Source organism: Symphodus melops (genome assembly GCF_947650265.1).
Source record: "Symphodus melops genome assembly, chromosome: 12".
Taxonomy (NCBI): Eukaryota; Metazoa; Chordata; class Actinopteri; order Labriformes; family Labridae; genus Symphodus; species Symphodus melops.
Window position 1 is genome coordinate 23,859,784 of NC_136702.1, and position 22,679 is coordinate 23,882,462.

Here is a 22,679-nt window from a genome sequence, read left to right on the forward strand (position 1 = left end):
TAAATAAACAACATTTGTTCATTAAAGGTCAGATTGTAACAGGCAGTGTATGGACCCAGTTACAGCACTACAGGAAACTAGCAGATAGTGACACTTTAATGTTTTGATGAGGTGATGAGGTGGGTGTGGCTGACTGGTAGAGAGAGAGGGAGGCAGTCTGAATGGAAATTTTTCCATTCAGACATTTCATTTTTTCATTGAATAATGACACTCTCACAAACCCGTTATTAATACAGGGCTGTGCTCTGTCTCCTCCCTCGTCTAACTCTTGAGTGTTGAAGGTACCCCATGGTGCAGGCCAAATGGAATGGTTGTATATCTGTCGATGATGACGTTGTGAGGTGGATCGTCTCTCGACCAGAGAGTCCACAGTCCGCGGTCCCCTGCTCCTGTGACCACACAGGAAACACTTGAAATCATCGAATCAAATATTCACTTTTTACAAAAACTTTGCCACATTTTCACAAATGTAGGATTTTTATTTTACATATCGGCCGACACGCGCGCAAACAGACAAGCATGCGTGCGCGCGCAGACAAGCACGCACACACACACACACACACACACACACACACACACACACACACACACACACACACACACACACACACACACAGCGTAGGCTACACTGTGGTTTAAGTTTCGTTTCTCTTCCATGGAAGAGGCTGGGTTTCCGTGTTGGTCATCATTGATGTTCTCTCCTCTCTGCAAGAAGCACGAACAGGAGTCTCTCGCGCTTCTTTTCCCGAAACTTTTGCTGCATCAGCGCTGTTTAAGAGTTCACCACGGAGTGAAGACGAACTTTCAAAGAGGTAAGTAGTGAAGTATAGAGTCATTTTAGATGAAACAACGTGTAATGACGAACAGTATCCCCAGTGATATGATGTTGGGTCTGACTTCGTGTTTCTACATTTCTGTCAAATCTACCTTCCTGTTTTCTACGCTCATATTTAATCGGTTTACAGCAAAAAGGGCTCTCATACAACTTAACATGTATATTTAGATTTCTTTGTTCACTTGAGTATGTTGAAATTGTGTATCCAGAAACTTCTTCCTGGTTTTCATTTAGCCACAGGCTGCCCCAGAGAGAGCACTGCCAGTAAAATGCCAGTCATGATATTTCCTGTAAGACAAAATGAGGTTGAACATACCTGTGGTGTTATTTTAGTCATGTTGTGATATGGGCAGGTAAGCAGATGAGACACACAATATGAAATGTTGGATGTTAAGTTAACACAATGTTCAGTTATAAATATGGCATTTGTTTTCTTCTACACTTAAATGTAGTTCAGTTTGATAATAATATACAGAAGTGCTTTGATACAAATACTTCTGGTTGATTTAGATCCATAGTGTTAAACTGGCCTCTCCCTTTTTTATTTTATAGTCATGTGGCACGCATGTAGGATGCATCCCATTGAATATGAGTAATGGTTTAGCGTTGACCTTATGAGCTGACACACCTGCTAAAAATTGAAAGTTAAGGAGACACACAATCGTGTTGAAACTGCTGAATGAGGTCAAATTACTATGACTAGTATGAAGCAGCTATAAGACCTTGTAACTCTTATTGTGATGCTGTTGAATTTTGAGTTGCTGGTAAGGGCGTAGAGGCCAGAAGCAGGTAGCCTTTAGCAGAAGTCCTATATAGCTGGTTAGCCACACCTCGTTGAATGACAATATACTGAGATACTTCATGCACTTTAATCTATGAAATTTACATCACCATACCATACTGGGTTCAGCGCGCATGCTAAATCACACACTTTAGCAGTAGTAAACTACTATGTGCCGACTCATTGCTGAATTAGAGAGAGCTCTCACGGGTTTACCTGCCGCCGGATGACTGTTAGACTACTTTCAATTATAAGACAACAGAGCGCCACCTGTGATGCTGTTTGAATTACAATGATAGTCCATAAAGGCTGAAAGAGCAATATTTTAAGAGTGCATATAGCAGAGATCGAGTATATCCTGTGTAAATATCTCTCTGAGTCATGGCTGTCCGCCAAGAGAGCGACGCCTGAGGCCAGGAAGGTGTGGGGGTGCTACCACTTACTCACAGTCTAGCAGCACAGCAAATCTCACAGCTCTTAACTCACATGCAGAGTGGAGGACCTCACCCTGGTTACCTAGCCTCTAAACAAAGTGGCTCAGTGACTGAACTAATTAAACAACCAAAACCAAGTAAACACAGTCAAATTACAGTTGGTGGCAGTAAGAGTAACTAAACTCATAACACAAAGTCTGAAAGAATATAAAACGAAACAAACAAATGCTATAAAAGGAAACCCGTACAAAACTAAAAGGTACAACAAAAGGAGGAGCAAAACAGCAGCAGTTTAAGCCACCTAAAATAAAAAGAAGCCATTAATAATAAAACAAAAAAAATGTTTCAGCTTACAGGTTTTAAAAGATTGCACCACTGTACTGACCACCACAGGGAATTAGTCAGGGCAATCTGGGGAGCAGAGAATGGGCCAACTATTACCACTGCAGCACAAACTGATTGCATTCACCATTAAAACAAGCCAGTTCAACATCAAATGAAAGCAGTACTCACCAGCAGCAATACCAAAGAAATGACAGACAGGAGCAAGAGCCTGAGCAATGTCTCAGGCATCCAGGTGCCTTGCTGACCTGATTAGTGAACAGGGGGGAAGAAAGGCTGCATTCAAGGGCTACATGTTTGGAGTCTACCATAATCAGTTAACAAAAAATGAATCAGAAACCATTTATTCCTATTGGCCCATTAGCTGTTAGCACCACCACCTCAGAAACATGTTGACGTCCTGTTAGAAATATGTGGTTTTGAAGCTACAGTTGTTCTTGTGCTAAAACCTCTCTGGCCTTCAAGTTCAGTTCAGATCTTTGAACATATATCAGGGGCCCTGACAGATCTTTACTTGTGAACAGTAAATACATCTCTCGTGTGATTTCTGTGAATACGTTCAGTTTGGTTACATCTTGTAGAGATGACTTTGCTGTTAGCAGACTACGATTTATTCTGAGAAGATATGACCATATTTGAAGAGAAACACGTTATATGAGGTATCACAAAAGTATAATGTATGGCCTCAGTTGACAGTACAATGATGAAGTGTTCCTGAAATAGAGGTTTGACATTTAAAGAGTAAAGGTAATGTGATTCTTCCTACCATGTATAGAAATATCTAAAGTGGGAAGGAATTTGTGACATCTGTTGTGCTGTATATAATGGCTCCACACTGAACATTAAATTGTCTATCTTTCAGCCTGCACAGAGTCTCAGTGTTGTCTGTTAAATCAGAACCACGGTCGTGATATGCTGCGTTAATATTATCCAGTCTGTTGATAGATTCAGCTTTAGGGACATTTATATTATTCAACCCATTATCGTGTCTATCAAGAAAACACATGTCACATAACGGCTGCGACTCAAAAACCACAAGACGATCGATCAAATGCCTGGTTTATCTACACTGCAAAGAATGCAATTGTTTGTGAGTTAAAGGGAAACAGAAGTTAAACATGTTGTCAGTTGTTGTCATAGCATCACCAATAGGCCAGTTACAGTTGGGGTACATCAGGCAGTGTTTCATTAGTTGATAGTATGACAGCAGAAGATTCATTTGTTGTGAACTTGTGACTCCTCCTTTTCCATGTTGGTGCTCACTAGATGAGCGGGCCAGCTCAGTCACAAATTCAATGTTAATACCAACAGACTTTCAAATCACTCCACAATGGCTGCAGGTCATGAAGGTTAGAAAATAGACGTGACAGAAAGTAAACCAACATACCAAAAATAGATCAAGGATCATTGTCTATCAAAGCTCCTCTCCATTAGTATCAGTCTTTCTTAAATCATGTAAAGTACAGGAATTTAAATTGTCAACCAAACTTTACAAAAGTCCTCGTCTTCTCACCAAATATTAGTTCATTAAAACAAGAACACTTAGTAGAATAGATCTGTTGCTTATGTCAGGCATGCTTTAAACACATCACACATTACATTTGTGTTAAAATGTTTGTTTGGTCATCAGTTCCAGGTCCGGCAGTTTGCTGACAGTTGATTAACATTTTTAGGTCTTCAAATGTTTAAATCCTCATTAAACATAAAAAACTTCATGTGTAGATATGAAGCCGACACAATTTCACGGTTTGAATAACGCTCCATAAATTGCTAAAACATAAAACAGTAAAAACAAAGAATCTAAACGTTGACATTTGTTAAACTTGACTTTGCTCATACTTGAGCTTTCTCTTAGTGGTCATGATTTATGACAGGTGTGGTAGATATCATGGATGTTTCATAAGTATTAAAGTGAAACTTAACTGTAGTCATTTTTATGTGCAAACAGTACTTAGTTCCTTTTATTAATTTCTATTTTTATTTATTTTTGTCGCATTAGTTTTCTCTGATTGTGAAGAAGAAAGCAACACCATTATGGGGGATCAAGACGACCTTCAGGTAAATACCACTTTAATAACATCAGTTAACTATTATTCTTCTATATTTCTGAACTCATGATATAGTATATAGTATATAGTAACACCTCTTCTTCAATTTCAGGAAGCAACAACAACTTATCTTTTTTGCTTTCTTTTTCTTTTCAGGAAGCAACAACTTCTACAAATTTCCCTGGAGGTCCTTGCAAACCTTACCCATTTCACAGTTACCATCATGCCCATAGATACAGGCAGGACAGCATTCTTGATGTCACAGAATCTGGTGTTTTAGACTTCATTGAACCGTGCCACGAGTTTAAAGGTTTCTACAACACACCAGATGAAAGTGAAAAGAGCAAGTTCACTTATGAGGTTATTCGCTTTGCAGCTGCCTGCATGAATAGCCGCACCAATGGCACCATCCATTTTGGAATAGGAGACAATAAAGACAAAGAGAACAATTTCAAACATGGCCAGGTGGTGGGAGTTGTTGTAAAGGATAAAGAGGCTTATGACGAGGAACTTAAAAAGGCCATTGATCGTTGTTTTTTAGATCAACACAAACTGATTGCTCAAACTTGCATCAAAACACCTCGATTTGTTGGAGTTCTCAATAAATATGGGACATCATCAGACACATATGTCATAGAAGTTGACATTGTTCCTCACTCCGAGCTCTGTAAAGACATCTTCTTCAAAACCACATTAAAAAAAGAAAAGAAGAAGAGATCCAAGAAAGAAGATGTCAAAACGGTCAATACCGAAACAAGCTCAAAACAGCTCTTCATCCGAGATGGAAGTAGCACTAAAAATATCTTACCTATGAAAGACCAGTTCATAGGTCTTCTGCCCCAACTATCTCAACTACGAAAACAAGCTGAAGAGAAGGTAAACCCCAGAATCTTATTGAGTCCTACATGTAGTACACCATCCAACCCCTCTCCATGTGTGCAGCAAAGAGCATGGATTTTTGCGTTTGGATCAAACGCCATCTTCCAACTTCCATCACGAAGTCAGCTTGCAAGGAAACGCAGGGGTCTCCTGGGTAAGAAACCAAATAAGATAAGACATAATCATCCACTGGTGAAAAACATCTACAATCATAGCAATGAATAGCAGTAAAATATGAATATTGCACTTAGCTCATATTGTTTAATTATTACATTTAGGCAGGATCAAATACATTTACATTGATTTCAATGGGTCCTTTATGTTTCAGGTCGTCGTCGTTGCCACTCTGACTTCGTGGTTTCGAAGGACTCTCTTGACATCTCCAAGGATCAATAAAAAAGGCAGGTTTTTGATGACTTACTTTGGGTCCTTGTTCACATTGCACCTCCAAATCTGATCCACATATGTAGTTTGTTTTTTTGCCAGTCTGGAAACAAAAAGTTACCTGAGATCTTAGTTTTCTACGTCAGTTTCAAATTTCATATGCAGATGGTTTCAAATTGGATTAAAATCTGTGTTTGGGCAAGACACTGAAGATACCGAATTTTACCCCCTACTTCGTTGCAGGTCGCTTCTCTTGTCGTCAAACGCTGCTCTTTTTGTCTTGCGCCGGTTGTGCGTCGTATGGATGTATGGCGGCGACAGTCCTCAACTCCAGCCTGTGGCCCCTTACCCGGATTTTTGAACATCTGCTTCTAACCTCATACGCAGGTGGCAGATCCGACTCAATCTGAACATCGCGGTCGCTTCAATCGGTGTCACTCACAACGCGACGCCGCGACGAAAATAACGACAACGACGTAGATCCAACAAGTGGCGTCCAGAGTCCCCAATGCGGTGATGCATTGAGGCAATGCCCCCTGGCACAACTCCAGGCTGTGGCCCACACGTCGACACCCCCGCGTACTCCCGGTTTTCTGACCCAATCAAGATTCAAGATTCAAGATCGATTGTCTCTCGCTAATAAAGTCTAAATCTTAAAAAAAAAAAAACATCTCTTGTCATCTGTTGTATTTCCTCGGCGTAACCTATAAGGGCGGTAGTAGGGTCGCCGGTTCAAGTCCCGGCACGGACCAAGTCCGAGAGATGCCAGTCCATTTCCTGAGCACTGCCGAGGTGCCTGAGCAAGGCACCGAACCCCAAAAACTGCTCTGGAGCGCTCACTGTGGGCAGCCCCCTCACTCTGAGACCTCTCCATTAATGCATGTCACTAGAACCATGCTATGTGTGTGTTCATTAGACAGAGTGTAAAACCGAATTTCCCCTCGTGGGATTAATAAAGTATATATAAAAAAAAAATTTACCACAGAAATCGCTTTGATCGATTAACATAAGAGAGTCAGTCAGTGAGATCGGATTTTGATCAGATTTGGGCGGCAGTTTGAACAAAGCTTTAGATGTGCGAACCACAGTTTTCCCCTTGGGGATTACTAAAGTATATATATATATATATATATATAAAAAATACAACTGTTCAATTCATTTGCATTCCAGTTACTAACCTCTCCTTTTTCTGGGAGCTCCTGAGCTCTCTTAGGTTCCTCCGGACCCTTGGTGAGGTGGCCTGTCCCCCCCCCCCTTTTTTTTGTTTTCCTATCCTACTCTTCTTTCTGCATCTTGTCCCATCTCCCCCATCCCATTTCAAGCCCAGCACAGTTTAGCAGATGGCTGTTCCGTCATGATCCGGGTCTGCTGAAGATTTCTGCCTGTTAAAAGGAAGTTTTTTCTTGCCACGCTATGACGGATTCAGCTGGGCTCTTGTAATATAGCCATAAGTAAGGTCCTTTACCTGCTTTTTGTAAACATAACAATGAGCATGGTCTTGTTACCTGCTCTTTTGTTAATGTTAACAGACAAACAGTAAGGTCCTTTACCTGCTTTTGTAAAGTGTCTCGAGATAACGCCTGTTATGAATTGATGCTATATCAATAAAGATTGATTGATTGATTTGATCTGCTTGCTGACTTTGTAAAAATAATCCTCAAAGATCCTATTGGATGATGCCATAATTCTCATCTTAAAATATTTATCTCTGAATTGCATGTGGAAGCCCTGATTCGTCGGCAGGAAGTCAGTGTTTGTGCCATATCTTATTGTCCTGATGGACGTGTGCAGATGCTTTTTAAAGAATGACTTCTGTATGTTAAGGAGTTAAAATATGTTAACTTAGGTTCGGTAGCAGGACCAAACCTAAACCACACCTCCCATTACCAAACAAGCCTGTTTATACTAAGCCATCCTACTCTACACCGAAAGAGTACTCCTACACCTTCAATGACAGGTAGACAGACCCTGCAGCACGCTGACACGCTGACTGCATTGAAAATGCTAAGTAGCTTACTTACCACGGATCCCAAGTTTCGGTGGCACGATTCTAACGAAGACATGCATGATGAGTTGTTCCAAATCGGTTGCCATCCACCCAGTGAACTGCAGTCAGACAGCAGTTCAGCATCTTAGTAGATCAGTTTTTCAGGCCGTGCCTAGCATACTGCCGCTCTGCCATCTCTTTAAACCCCCGGAAGGATCCCACCAACTCCCAGCCGGTCCCTGGCTTCATCTCCACCGTCAACGGGGCACCCAAACCAAAGAAGCCACATGCATAGCCACAGCACCTGGAACCATTCCTCTCCTCCACACTCCTGCAGAAGCCAGCTGCCCATCATGGTGCCGTGTGCCGGTTCACAGTGGTGGAGCTAGACTTTTGTCCTTGGGGTGGCCAAGGGGAGGCCAAGGCTATTTCAGGGCTTCCACAGACTATGACAACGAATTTGTTTCTCGATCAATGAAATGCAATCTGAGTCTCTTAATGTTGAAATGTACATACTAAGCACACAGGAGATGAGATGTGTGTGTATAATTCAGTTTAATTTGCAGCTTATTTATTTACAAAATCATTTTTACAAAAAAAGGTGAAAATACTCACATAGAGTTAACCACTCACTCACACTGTTACACACAGACACACACACACACACACATGCTACTCACTCAAAAAAAAGACATCAATATATCAATGATACTTATTTGACTTATTTGTCTGACAGCCAAACTATCCTTGGTCTAAGTAGAACATATGAGCTTAGTCATGACCAGATACACTGTCTAAGTACCAAACTAACTTATGCAGGTTCAGAAAAACAAAATCCTGCAGTTGTGGTGAGAAGTTGCAAAATGTTTCACAAAGTCATCCATGTTAAGGGCACATGCCCTTCGTGACTCGATACTAAGAGTTTCAAGGTGACTTAATCTGTCATCAGCCAGTGTTGCTCTTTGTGGTAGATAGCGCAAATACTGTACAGGAGGGACTTAGCAGTCAACTGCTTTCAAAATGCAACTTCCTCTTGACAAGACGTACGGTGCTGTGATATTTAAATCATGTTTTTATGATGACACACACACACACACACACACACACACACACACACACACACACACACACACACACACATGCTACTCACTCAAAAAAAGACATCAATATATCAATGATACTTATTTGACTTATTTGTCTGACACCCAAACTATCCTTGGTCTAAGTAGAACATATGAGCTTAGTCATGACCAGATACACTGTCTAAGTACCAAACTAACTTATGCAGGTTCAGAAAAACAAAATCCTGCAGTTGTGGTGAGAAGTTGCAAAATGTTTCACAAAGTCATCCATGTTAAGGGCACATGCCCTTCGTGACTCGATACTGAGAGTTTCAAGGTGACTTAACGTGTCATCAGCCAGTGTTGCTCTTTGTGGTAGATAGCGCAAATACTGTACAGGAGGGACTTAACAGTCAACTGCTTTCAAAATGCAACTTCCTCTTGACAAGACGTACGGTGCTGTGATATTTCAATCATGTTTTTATGATGACACACACACACACACACACACACCCACACACACACACACACACACACACACACACAGTGTACACTGTGGTTTAAGTTTTGTTTCTCTTCCATAGAAGAGGCCAGGTTTTCGTGTTGGTCATCATTGATGTTCTCTCCTCTCTGCAAGGAAGCACTAACAAATGTCCCCAGTGATGTAATGTTAGGTCTGATTTCATGTTTCTACATTTCTGTCAAATCTTGTTTTCTACACTGATATTCAATTGGTTTACAGCAACAAAAAACCATTATGTGTTAACTATCAAATCAAAGCTAAAATGTAAAGCTATGTCGTAAAAATTGTATTTACAGCCATAACAAAGAAAAATATGTAAACAGTGGACAGTTAACCAAACGAATAGAAGAGAAGAGCGAAAAAGCAACGCAGGTCTACCTCTCCACAAATACACCACTACACTCCCCAGATTCCCTGCAACCAGAACATGACGTTGATTCACCCATAGGCATATTATACCATATTATATATGCCTCATAACGTGCTGGAACGCATCAAACGTCCAGACCAGACCACCACCATATTGGATGGGTCTCCTCAGTCTACGATAGCACCAGAGTCAATAGGAATCAATGGAGAGCGAGCCACTATGCCAGTATTTTATGCAGTTTCAAGTTGCAATAACCAGTGCAGTTTTTATAACACGTTGCGTGGGGTTACTTTTTACATAGAAAATTTATTTTGGTTATTTTACCATTCATAATATTACATCATAGCTAAATCTCTACCATTTGTACCAAACCAAACTGTGTGCATAGGAAACTCTGGACCAGATGACAAAGTACTGCCCCACAATTCCCTGCAGCCACTACTTTTAAAGGTCCCATGTTCTTCTTTTTCTGGTTTTAGATTCTCTTGAGTGTTTTTCAGGTGTCTTGTGCAGGTTTAAGCACATCTGTGTGCAAACATTCAAAGTCTGCAGAAACACAGCTTCTCCTTCCTCCTCCTGCTAGCAGTAGCTTTAGCTGCCGGCAATCGTGACTGAGAACATTCTGACCTGAGCGAGCCCGGGGAGGCCAGGCACACACGCACACACAAACATATGACGCACGCTCCCTGCACACACCGTCTTCCCTCCCACCCTTACACACTCTGCTACTGTATGTTTGTGTTAAGGGCAATGTTTTTTCCCTGCATTCAATCTGTGCCTCCCTCTAGAGGCATAGCATGGAAGTAGTGTTTTTTTTTTTTTTTTTTTTTTTTTTAACTTGTAGTTGTATCAATGACAAATAAATCTGATTCTGATTCTGCATGAAACGCTCAGTAGCATTCCAAATATGGTTTAAAGCATCTTTTTACAATGAATTGCATTTTATCAGCAATATTCAAAATATATGTGTTTATTGTTTCCAAATCAAGATTTTCTGCATCAACATTTAACTAACACATACATACCAATTTTAAAATGGTATAAAATTGCAAATCTAGTTAACATATAGTTATATATGTATTTGGTGGTGTTACACATAATTTACAACTTTTTTTGGATGTGGCGGTCAGTCAGTCATGCTCATCTACTTTTTATATCAACATTATAATGTTTTATGTTTGTTTATATTTATGGACTTAATCTGATATATTATGAAGTGTAATGTTACACAAACTGACTGATTTCTAGTTCAGTTTATTCAGTTATTTTAGATCATGTACTTCCTGCTATGCATCCTTTGTTTACCTGTCCAGGGAAAACACGTGCAAATGAAGCTAAAGCTAACTCAGGTGCAGGTGTGCTGCTTCTGAAAATATAAACAATAAATAAATAACATTTGTTCATTAAAGGTCAGATTGTAACAGGCAGTGTATGGACCCAGTTACAGCACTACAGGAAACTAGCAGATAGTGACACTTTAATTTTTTGATGAGGTGATGAGGTGGGTGTGGCTGACTGGTAGAGAGAGAGGGAGGCAGACTGAATGGAAAAATACTGAGAGGCAGAGCAGAAAATATGTCAAAAATGACCACATGATGTTACAATAGTTCATCCACTCTTGAACCTTAAAACGAGGCCAATCAGATAATCTTATGGGACTTTGATAAGTGTGATTTGGGAACGTTTCCTTTCCACAATCCTCCTACACAGAGGACTGGCTCCTAGGACCCAGCTGGGCCCTTTTAAACATTCCCCTGTTAAAAACAACAGGCAGAAGGGTTGTCAGGAAGTTACTGTAAAACTATCCTGCTGAAATGTTTGCTTCTGTTATTTTAAACCTTAACCTTATCCATTGGTCCACTTTCTGTGATTTATGTTCTAGTTGTTTTTGTTATTACTAATGTTTATTATTGATTGCGTTCTTGTTGTCATTGTTATTGTTGCATTTTCATTGAATACTGACGCTCTCACAAACCCGTTATTAATACAGGGCTGTGCTCTGTCTCCTCCCTCGTGGTAGTCTAACTCTTGAGTCTTGAAGGTACCCCATGGTGCAGGCCAAATGGAATGGTTGTATATCTGTCGATGATGACGTTGTGAGGTGGATCGTCTCTCGACCAGAGAGTCCACAGTCCGCGGTCCCCTGCTCCTGTGACCACACAGGAAACACTTGAAATCATCGAATCAAATATTCACTTCTTACAAAAACTTTGCCACATTTTCACAAGTGTAGGATTTTTATTTTACATATCGGCCGACACGCGCGCAAACAGACAAGCGTGCGTGCGTGCAGACAAGCACGCACACACACACACACACACACACACACACACACACACACCCTGTCCAAGCGTAGGCTACACTGTGGTTTAAGTTTTGTTCCTCTTCAATAGAAGAGGCTGGGTTTCCGTGTTGGTCATCATTGATGTTCTCTCCTCTCTGCAAGAAGCACGAACAGGAGTCTCTCGCTCTTCTTTTCTCGAAACTTCTGCTGCATCAGCGCTGTTTAAGAGTTCACCACGGAGTGAAGACGAACTTTCAGAGAGGTAAGTAGTGAAGTACTGAGTAATTTTAGGAAGATAAAACATAACGTGTAATGAAGAACAGTATCCCCAGTGATATGATGTTGGGTCTGACTTCCTGTTTTCTACGCTCATATTTAATCGGTTTACAGCAAAAAGGGCTCTCATACAACTTAAAATGTATATTTAGATTTCTTTGTTCACTTGAGTATGTTGAAATTGTGTATCCAGAAACTTCTTCCTGTTTTTCATTTAACAGGCTGCCCCAGAGAGAGCCATGGTATTTCCTGTAAAATGACGTTGAACATTCCTGTGGTGTTATTTTAGTCATGTTGTGATATGGGCAGGTAAGCAGATGAGACACAAAATATGAAATGTTGGATGTTATGTTGACATAATGTTCAGTTTTAAATGTGGCATATCTTTTTTCTTCTACACTTAAATGTAGTTCAGTTTGAAAATAATATACAGAAGTGCTTTGATACAAATATCCAATCCAACTCTATTTAATTGAGCACTTTAAAACAACCACAGCTGACCAAAGTGCTGGACAATAAAACAAAAAGTTAAAAAAGGCATAATACACAATACAGAATAATTTAAAAGATATATATATATATATAAAAAAAAAAAAAGAATTCTGGTTGATTTAGATCCATAGTGTTAAACTGGCCTCTCCCTTTTTTATTTTATAGTCGTGTGGCACTCATGTAGCATGCATCCCATTGAATATGATGAATGGTTTAGCGTTGACCTTATGAGCTGACACGCCTGCTAAAAATTTAATGTTAAGGAGACACACAATCGTGTTGAAACTGCTGAATGAGGTCAAATTACTATGACTAGTATGAAGCGGCTATAAGACCTTGTAACTCTTATTGTGATGCTGTTGAATTTTGAGTTGCTGGTCAGGGCGTAGAGGTCAGAAGCAGGTAGCCTTTAGCAGAAGTCCTATATAGCTGGTTAGCCACACCTCGTTGAATGACAATATACTGAGATACTTCATGCACTTTAACCTATGAAATTTACATCACCATACCATACTGGGTTCAGCGCGCATGCTAAATCACACACTTATGCACACTGTTAAATTAAATGCCACACAAGCATTTAAGATCATGGTAATGTATAGATTTATGCAAAAAGGAGCTATAAATCTTGTTTGGGGGATTATTGTATTGTACACAGAGGGGAGGGGGGACAGCGGGTGTGTATTGTAACCAATGTCTTGTGTCCTGCCTGTCTGTATACTGCTACTGGATGCCCTGAATTTCCCTCGGGATCAATAAAGTATCTATCTATCTATCTATCTATCTATGTCACGTGTTAGCAGGCAGAATACAGGGAGGAGGACCCAATTGCAGAAAATAAAGGTTTATTTAACAAAAAGCAGCCTTAAAATCAAAAGGCAAAAATACAAAACAAAAACTTACTCCACACGAAATCCGAAAAGCAGGGAACAAACGATCAACGACAGACTACCAATACTCACGACAACTGACAAGACACTGACATTGACAATGAACCGACAAGAAACTCAGGCACACACAGAGACTAAATAGACGTGGGGTAATCAGACACAGGTGAGACTAACGAGACAGGTGAGGAACATCAGGGTAATCACTAAGGCGGGAAACACAAGGAACAAAGAACACAAGACCAGAACACTGAAGACAAGTACAAAGTAAAACCCAACACTGACACCACCACCAAAACCAGATATACAAAATAAAACAGGAAACACTAAAGACTAGACTTGGAAACATTAAACACCAAACTAAGAAACTGAAAACACAAGTAACAGGAAAACAAGCCTACAGACAACGTAGAAGAACACAAGGACACAGGGAAACACACTAAGGACTAAAGTTAACCACAAGACTAAGAAACATTAAAGCACCCAAGGGAAAACAATCAACACGAGGAAACAAGTACACTAAGGACAGAATGAAACAAAACCAAACCATGACAATCTATCTATCTATCTATCTATCTATCTATCTATCTATCTATCTATCTATCTATCTATCTATCTATCTATCTATCTATCTATCTATCTATCTATCTATCTATCTATCTATCTATCTATCTATCTATCTATCTATCTATCTATCTATCTATCTATCTATCTATCTATCTATCTATCTATCTATCTATCTATCTATCTATCTATCTATCTATCTATCTATCATAAGCCGACTCAGGCGCAACCGTTACCAAACTTCTCTGTTTTGGATGATCAGGCCGCGCGCTAACAGACTGTTAGTATCACTCCACAATGGCTGCAGGTCATTAAGGTTAGAAAATAGACATGACAGAAAGTAAACCAACATACCAAAAATAGATCAAGGATCATTGTCTATCAAAGTTCCTCTCCATTAGTATCAGTCTTTCTTAAATCATGTAAAGTACAGGAATTTAAATTGTCAACCAAACTTTACAAAAGTCCTTGTCTTTTTGCCAAATATTAATTCATTAAAACAAGAATACTTAGTAGAATAGATCTGTTGCTTATGTCATGTTCAAACACATCACACATTACATCCATCCATCTATCCATTTTCTGCCGCTTATCCGGGGCCGGGTCGCGGGGGCAGCAGTCTATGCAGAGACACCCAGACTTCTCTCACCCCAGACACCTCCTCCAGCTCTTCTGGTGGGACCCCGAGGCGTTCCCAAGCCAGCCGAGAGACATAGTCTCTCCAGCGTGTCCTGGGTCTACCCCGAGGCCTCCTCCCGGAGGGACATGCCCGAAACACCTCCCTAGGGAGGCGTCCAGGGGGCATCCGGACCAGATGCCCCAACCACCTCAACTGACTCCTCTCGATGTGAAGGAGCAGCGGCTCTACTCCGAGCTCCTCCCTGGTGACCGAGCTCCTCACCCTATCTCTAAGGGTGCGCCCAGCCACCCTATGGAGGAAGCCCATTTCGGCCGCTTATATCCGAGATCTCGTTCTTTCGGTCATGACCCAAAGCTCATGACCATAGGTGAGGGTAGGAACGAAGATCGACCGGTAAATCGAGAGCTTCGCCTTTCGGCTTAGCTCCTTCTTCACCACGACGGACCGATACAGCGACTGCATGACTGCAGACGCCGCACCGATCCGTCTGTCGATCTCGCGCTCCATCTTCCCCCCACTCGTGAATAAGACCCCAAGATACTTAAACTCCTCCACCTGGGGCAAGGACTCCCCACCGACCCGAAGAGGGCAAACCACCTTTTTCTGGTCGAGAACCATGGCCTCAGATTTAGAGGTGCTGATCCTCATCCCAGCCGCCTCACACTCGGTAGCGAACCGCCCCAGTGCGCGCTGAAGGTCCTGGTTCGTTGGAGCCAACAAGACCACATTATCCGCAAAAAGCAGAGACGAGATCCTGTGGTCCCCGAACTGGACCCCCTCTGGCCCCTGGCTGCGCCTAGAAATTCTGTCCATAAAAGTAATGAACAGAACCGGTGACAAAGTCACACATTACATTTGTGCCAAAATGTTTGTTAGGTCATCAGTTCCAGGTCCAGCAATTTGCTGACATTTTTAGGTCTTCAAATGTTGAAACCCTCTTTAAACATAAAAAACTTCATGTGTAGATATGAAGTAGATATGACAATTTCACGTTTGAATAACGCTCCAAAAATTGCTAAAACATAAAACAGTAAAAACAAAGAATCTAAACGTTGACATTTGTTAAACCTGACTTTGCTCATACTTGAGCTTTCTCTTGCAGCAGGTCATGATTTGTGACAGGTTTGGTAGATATCATGGATGTTTAATAAGTATTAAAGTAAAACTTATGTGCTAACAGTACTTAGTTTCTTTACTAATTTTTTTTTCATTTATTTTGTGTCATTAGTTGTCTCTGATGAAGAAGAAAGCAACACCATCATGGGGGATCAAGATGAACCTCAGGTAAAAACAAAATTCTGTTCAAATTTTTTTTTTAAAGTGTGTTTGTCCTAACACAAATGTTGTCATATGTGTTGAGGAATTTGATATAATTGGATTAAGTTACAGCACATTTCAATTTCAGGGGGAAGATCTGCCTCCTGACATCAAGGATTTGAGTAAACAACTTATTAAAGAATGGGTGGATGGTGTGGATCCCAGTGTTGCAGAAATTCTGTTGCAAGAGGTTTTGCTCATAGTTTTAAAATACTTAAAAATGAGTGTTGAGACTTTTGAACTAGCAAAACGTAATATGCATGCCAGAGATAAAAAATTACTTGAGGTAAAATTACAGAAAGATTATATAAATTCAAAAAGTTGCTCTGGAGGTTCCTGCAAACCTTACCCATTTTGTCGTTTCCATGAGTCACATACATACTGGGAGGGCAGCATTCTTGATGTCCAAGAATCTGATGCCTCAGATTTCATTAAACCCTGGCACAAGTATATAGATATTAACAAGACACTAGATAGAAATAATTGTATTAATAATTTTATTGATAAGGTTATTACCTTTGCGTCTGCCTGCATGAATAGCCGCACCAATGGCACCATCCATTTTGGAATAGGGGACGGTAAAGACAAGGAGAACAAGTTTAAACATGGCCAGGTGTTGGGAGTTGTTGTAGAGGATAAAGAGATATATGTTGAGGGACTTAAAAAGGCCATTGATCGTTATTTTGAGGATGACTACAGATGGATTGCTAATACTTGCATCAAACCACCTCGATTTGTTGGAGTTCTCGATAAAAATGGGACACCACCAGACAAATGTGTTATAGAAGTGGACATTGTTCCTTACTCTACGATCTGTGAAAATAATTTCTTTAAAAGTACTTTAAAAATAATAAATGAAAATAATTCCAAGAAAGAAGTAAAAACAGTCAATACCAAAACAAATTCAAAACAGCTCTTCATCCGAGATGGAGATAGCATTAAAGATATCTTACCTATGATCGAGTACGACAAGTTCAAAGACGGTCTGCCCCAACTATCTCAACTACGAAAACAAGCAGAAGAGCAGTATTTCATCCAACAATTGATTACTTTGGTCCAACACCACAAAATCCTATTTATTCAGGACATGGATATGACACGCTTAAAAACTAGTGGTGTGACTTTTGGAGAAGCAATACTTATCAGTCATACCAGAGATGAGGTGGTGAAATTAAAGAAAGAGGAAGCAACAACTTCTACAGATTTCCCTGGAGGTCCTTGCAAACCATACCGATTTCAGAGTTACCATCATGCCCATAGATACAGGCAGGACAGCATTCTTGATGTCACAGAATCTGGTGCTTTAGATTTCATTGATCCGTGCCACGAGTTTAAAGGTTTCTACAACACAACAGATAGATACAAAATAATTAAGTTCACTTATGAGGTTATTCGCTTTGCAGCTGCCTGCATGAATAGCCGCACCAATTGCACCATCCATTTTGGAATAGGGGATGATAAAGACAAGGAGAAAAAGTTCAAACATGGCCAGGTGGTGGGAGTGGTTGTAAAGGATAAAGAGGCTTATGATGACGAACTTAGAAAGTTCATTGATCGTTGTTTTTTAAATCAAGACAAACAGATTGCTCAAATTTGCATCAAACCACCTCGATTTGTTGGAGTTCTCAATAAATATGGGACATCATCAGACACATATGTCATAGAAGTGGACATTGTTCCTGACTCTAAGATCTGTGAAGACAACGTTTTCTTTACTACATTAGAAGAGTTGAAACAGACAAAGGAACACATGGACAATAAAAATGCCAAGAAAGACGGTACTGAAACGGTCACTGCTGAAACTAAATCAAAACAGCTCTATATCCGAGACGGAGGTAGCAGTAGTAATATCCTTCGGAAAACCAATACAGACAAATCTATGAGAGAGTTCATCAGTAGGGTGTCCAAACTATCTCAACTACGAAAACGAGCGGAACAGCTTTATTTAGTCCAACACCTCAGAATCTTATTATTGAGTCCTACATGTAGCCCCAACATGAATCTAGCATCACAAAAGGTCCACACCATCCAAACCCTCTCCACATCGGCAACAAAGCTCAGGGACTCCAGTGTGTGGATCAAAAGATCTTCCATTACATCACATATCCTGGGTAAGAAAACAAGATAAGATAAGACATCTTAATCATCCCCTGGTGAAAAATATCTACAATCATAGCAATGAGTAGCAGTAAAACATCAACTATGTACTTAGCTCATATTGTTTCATTATCATTACATTAAGACAGGATCAAATACATTTATATTGATTTCAATGGGTCCTTTATGTTGCAGGTCGACTTTGTCACTCTGATATCCTGGATGTCCTGGAGGTCACAGACGATGACTTAAACAACGCTGAGGAGTTCATCAGTGTGATGCACGTTCTGCACACATCTACCCTGTGTGTGTTCAGTAACACACATGCTACACGTGGACAGATCCTACCGATCCTTCAAAAACTGGAGAACCATTTCAGATGTCAAGAGGAGGATTCCCTCTTTGTGACTAACATCAAGGACAAAGTCTGGGGTGGCTTACGCTACCAGGTACAAAATACCAACAAAATAATACCCCTACTTATTGTTAATTTATCTAAAATATTTTCCTCTGATAAATGGCTAACATGATATTCCCAAACTGTAAAGTTAATTCCCTTTTCTGCGTGCAGGACAATGATGTGATGACATCTCCTGAGGAGGCCGCTACAATCGACCCCAGATTCAAAGGAAAGGTGACAACTGATGTCTGGGAGCGACCGACTTTTGCCGTAGCATTAAAAGTCTGAAGCAATAATCACAATGTAAGTTCTTTGAAAATAACTGCCATGCTTGATGATTATAAATGATTGTACACTTTCAATTTGATATTGTCATAACTTTAACAAGTGACTTAAATAATCTCTCAGCTGTCATAGGACGATGAGAAGCAGGCTGACAATGAGAAAGAAGATTGAATACCAATTTAATCTGTTCAAACATAAAAGCATCACGCCTGAGTGACTGATTACAATTATGTGGTACACTTTCTAATGCAGGGTCCAGTTTCCAAGAAAGCCAAAGTTTCTGGACTTTGAGGACACTTGGACTTTGCAGAAGAGGACTGAGAGCTGAGGAGGAACCTTGTCGCAAACATGAGGATCTGCAGACTGGCCGAGTGGCTTGTCCTCGTTTTGATCGTCCTGTCCAACATACTTTGTCTGTCGGCAGCCCTGCTCCCGTACACGACTTCTGAGCTCCTCCAGCTGTGGTTCCGTCTACCTGCTCCACTGCCAATACTGCATCTGTTCCCTGGCATCGTTTGTCCCCGCACTCAGAAATACGTCCACCGCGGGTCTCGCTGGAGCTTCCACATCAATAACTCCTCGGCCATCAACTCCTTCTGGTCCACATCTCGCCATCGTCGAAGAAGCTCTGGCCGGAAAGCAGACTGCGGTGTGTTAGCCAACCTAGCCAAGACACCCAATTGGACCCTCAGCTCATCTTCCTCCCTCAGCCTCCTCATCCCTCCTGCCCGCATGACCACCATGGGGTCCAGAGCCTGCAGTCGCTCTGCCCCCCACCTGATATCCGGGACATTATTATAATTATGTCTCTTGCCTTGTCCCTCACTTGTCTTGCATTGTCCTGCATCACCTAATAAAAAAAATTTAAAAAGTGATTTGAGTTGGGATTTTCTGAGGGTGGAAGTTTCGGTGTTTCACAATTCAGTTACATATTTTACATTTGTAACCAACAGTTGGAGGTTTTGTGTACAACCATAAAAATATGCATCCTGTCAAAACATTTTCAGGATTCTGGGAAAATCTCACGAGTCCTTCAAATCTGGGATCTGAAGGAGATGGTAAAAATGCTATGGAACGTCCAAATGGTTCTTCTCCTCGATTGTGAAGTGATTGTTGTAGTGATTTTTAAAGTTTATTGTGTTTTTCTTTCAATAAATTTGGTGAAGCTTAGTGTTGTTAGGTTTTTCTTTAATTGCTTACATCAATTTTTATCAATTCACATCTTGCATTTCATCAGAAATATTTAAAATAAATGTTTACTGTTTACAAATCAAGATTTTCTACATCAACATTTAATTAAAACATACCAATTGTAAAATGGTATAAAATTGCAAATCGAGTTGTAACCGAGGGACTGCAGATGTATACTAGCTATGAGCTAAATCTGGTGCAATACATCAAAGGGCAACATTTATGTTTAATATTGCGCATGGTACCTTTACAAATAAAGTTCAAAATAATAATAATAGTTAACATATAGTTATATATTTATTTGGTGGTGTTTCACATAATTTACAACTTTTAAACAAGACATTTTTTTTGGATGTGGCGGTCAGTCAGTCATGCTGATCTCCTTTTTAAACCAACATTATAATGTTTTATGTTTGTTTATATTTATGGACTTAATCTGATATATTATGAAGTGTAATGTTACACAAACTGACTGATTTCTAGTTCAGTTTATTCAGTTATTTTAGATCATGTACTTCCTGCTATGCATCATTTGTTTACCTGTCCAGGGAAAACACGTGCAAATGAAGCTGAAGCTAACTCAGGTGCAGGTGTGCTGCTTCTGAAAATATAAACAATAAATAAATAACATTTGTTCATTAAAGGTCAGATTGTAACGGGCAGTGTATGGACCCAGTTACAGCACTACAGGAAACTAGCAGATAGTGACACTTTAATGTTTTGATGAGGTGATGAGGTGGGTGTGGCTGACAGGTAGAGAGAGAGAGGGAGGCAGTCTGAATGGAAAAATACTGAGAGGCAGAGCAGAAAATATGTCAAAAATGACCACATGATGTTACGATAGTTCATCCACTCTTGTACCTTAAAACGAGGCAAATCAGATAATCTTATGGGACTTTGATAAGTGTGATTTGGGAACGTTTCCTTTCCACAATCCTCCTACACAGAGGACTGGCTCCTAGGACCCAGCTGGGCCCTCTTAAACATTCCCCTGTTAAAAACAACAGGCAGTAGGGTTGTCAGGAAGTTACTGTAAAACTATCCTGCTGAAATGTTTGCTTCTGTTATTTTTAACCTTAACCTTATCCATTGGTCCACTTTCTGTGATTTATGTTCTAGTTGTTTTTGTTATTACTAATGTTTATTATTGATTGCGTTCTTGTTGTCATTGTTATTGTTGCATTTTCATTGAATAATGACACAATTAATACAGGGCTGTGCTCTGTTTCCTCCCTCTCGTGGTAGTCTAACTCTTGAGTCTTGAAGGTACCCCATGGTGCAGGCCAAATGGAATGGTTTTATATCTGTCGATGATGGGGTGGCCTTGTTGTGAGGTGGATCGTCTCTCGACCGGAGAGTCCACAGTCCGCGGTCCCCTGCTCCTGTGACCACACAGGAAACACTTGAAATCATCTAATCAAATATTCACTTTTTCCAAAAACTTTGCGAAAGTGTAGGATTTTTATTTTACATATAGGCCGACACGCGCGCAAACAGACGAGCGTGGGTGCGCGCAGACAAGCACGCACACACACACACACACACACACACACACACACACACACACACACACACACACACACACACACACACACACACAGCGTAGGCTACACTGTGGTTTAAGTTTCGTTTCTCTTCCATGGAAGAGGCTGGGTTTCCGTGTTGGTCATCATTGATGTTCTCTCCTCTCTGCAAGAAGCACGAACAGGAGTCTCTCGCTCTCTTCTTTTCCCGAAACTTCTGCTGCATCAGCGCTGTTTAAGAGTGAAGACGAACTTTCAAAGAGGTAAGTAGTGAAGTATTGAGTCATTTTAGGAAGATAAAACATAACGTGTAATGAAGACCAGTATCCCCAGTGATATGATGTTGGGTCTGACATCGTGTTTCTACATTTCTGTCAAATCTACCTTCCTGTTTTCTACGCTCATATTTAATCGGTTTACAGCAAAAAGGGCTCTCATACAACTTAACATGTATATTTAGATTTCTTTGTTCACTTGAGTATGTTGAAATTGTGTATCCAGAAACTTCTTCCTGGTTTTCATTTAGCCACAGGCTGCCCCAGAGAGAGCACTGCCAGTAAAATGCCAGTCATGGTATTTCCTGTAAGACAAAATGAGGTTGAACATACCTGTGGTGTTATTTTAGTCATGTTGTGATATGGGCAGGTAAGCAGATGAGACACAAAATATGAAATGTTGGATGTTAAGTTAACACAATGTTCAGTTATAAATATGGCATTTGTTTTCTTCTAAACTTAAATGTAGTTCAGTTTGATAATAATATACAGAAGTGCTTTGATACAAATACTTCTGGTTCATTAAGATCCATAGTGTTAAACTGGCCTCTCCCTTTTTTACTTTATTCATCGCTCCTTATGGCACAAGAACACCCCACTTCTATTTGTCACACGTCATACTCTCCCTGGCCTGTTTCTGCTTAATCTGGATCTCATCTCATATTATGCAACAATTTTTCCAAAAGAATCATATTGAATATTGCCAAAACTGTTACTCATAAAATAAGAATACCTCCAATGGCCTGTTGTAAATATTTTCAGTGCATGTAGTGTGTTTCACTTGAGTACATGTTACACGTAACA

At 40.3% G+C, this 22,679-nt stretch overlaps 1 protein-coding gene across 5 annotated transcripts in view; it reads left to right on the forward strand.

Moving 5' to 3' along the window:
• Positions 1-763: 763 nt before the first annotated feature.
• The window catches only part of LOC306832383 (sterile alpha motif domain-containing protein 9-like), a 32,707-nt gene continuing 10,791 nt past the window's right edge, over positions 764-22,679 (forward strand). Inside the window, exon 1 of one of the 5 annotated variants that reach the window (XM_079357031.1) lies at positions 764-812. The gene's annotated coding sequence lies outside the window, so the exon portion shown is untranslated. Of the gene's footprint in view, positions 813-12,098; positions 12,191-21,783; positions 21,864-22,679 lie in introns of those variants that run through there. The other 4 variants (XM_079357030.1, XM_079357029.1, XM_079357032.1 and 1 more) reach the window with 4 other exon arrangements.